General features: G+C 42.3%; 1 pseudogene; it reads right to left on the bottom strand.

The window, feature by feature from the left end:
* Positions 1-687, bottom strand: part of LOC105555206 — a 2,872-nt pseudogene extending 2,185 nt beyond the window's left edge.
* Between the last annotated feature and the right edge of the window lie 238 nt (positions 688-925).

The raw sequence follows: 925 nt of genomic DNA, 5'->3' as shown, positions 1-925 counted from the left end.
ACAGTCTTCTCAGGAGTGTCAGGAGTGCCTAAAACCTTTTTCTTCTTCTAACATAAAACCTGGCCTTTTGTAGACGTCCGACGATTCATTTTTGAAATACTTTCCGTTTTCTGTAAAATCAAAGAAGGAAAATCATAATCAATTCCTTTGTAAGCTAATTTCTTCCCGAGTAATCTTTCTTTTTTTCAAAATCGCTCCTCCATTCGTAGATTTTGTGTTAAGTGCTGATTCTGATTATCCCATTTCACTCATGGATATGATGGCTGCTTAAATGGAATATTCTAGTCTTTAAAGAGTTCTTTCTATACTTTTTCAGGTGACATAAAATGACACTCCAAGGGTCTTTCACCAAACAGGTAGTTGTTCATTGTTTCAGCAACTATCTTGGCAACATCCTCAGACTCAAACTCCACAAATGCATAGCCTTTGCTATATCCAGTCCTTTTCTTTCTGGACAGTCTGAACTTTGTAACAGTGCCACAGTGGGAGAAATAGGAAAGGATCTGGATTTCCTTAAGTAGGTTAGGTGGGTGGTGCACATAGACTACTCCAGGAGAAAGTTGTTCTCGTTTTGTTTTTTTTTTTTTTTTTGGCCTGGTTATGGGCTTGTGAACCTGCGCCACTTCCTTCTGAAACCTGCAGGTTCAGCAACGGGATTGGCCCAGCCGGGCTGGAAAAAGCCGCCATGCCAAAAGCAGAGAACACCAACTCCAGGCAGCGGTCTAGGAAACTCCCAATTTTTTGTATTTTTAACAAAAACAGGGTTTTGCCATGTTGCCCAGGCTGGTCTAGAACTCCTGGGCTCACACAATCTGCCTGCCCTGGACTCCCAAAGTGCTGGGATTATAGGTGTGAGCCACTGCACCCAGCCTTGACTTTGAAATATATGTTGTACATCCCAGTCAGCAGTGAACTCAGGAGAACA

Source organism: Mandrillus leucophaeus, unplaced genomic scaffold (assembly GCF_000951045.1).
Source record: "Mandrillus leucophaeus isolate KB7577 unplaced genomic scaffold, Mleu.le_1.0 Scaffold6730, whole genome shotgun sequence".
Taxonomy (NCBI): domain Eukaryota; kingdom Metazoa; phylum Chordata; class Mammalia; order Primates; family Cercopithecidae; genus Mandrillus; species Mandrillus leucophaeus.
The sequence above is the reverse complement of the archived record's forward strand: the minus strand, read 5'-3'. Positions and strand labels throughout refer to the sequence as shown.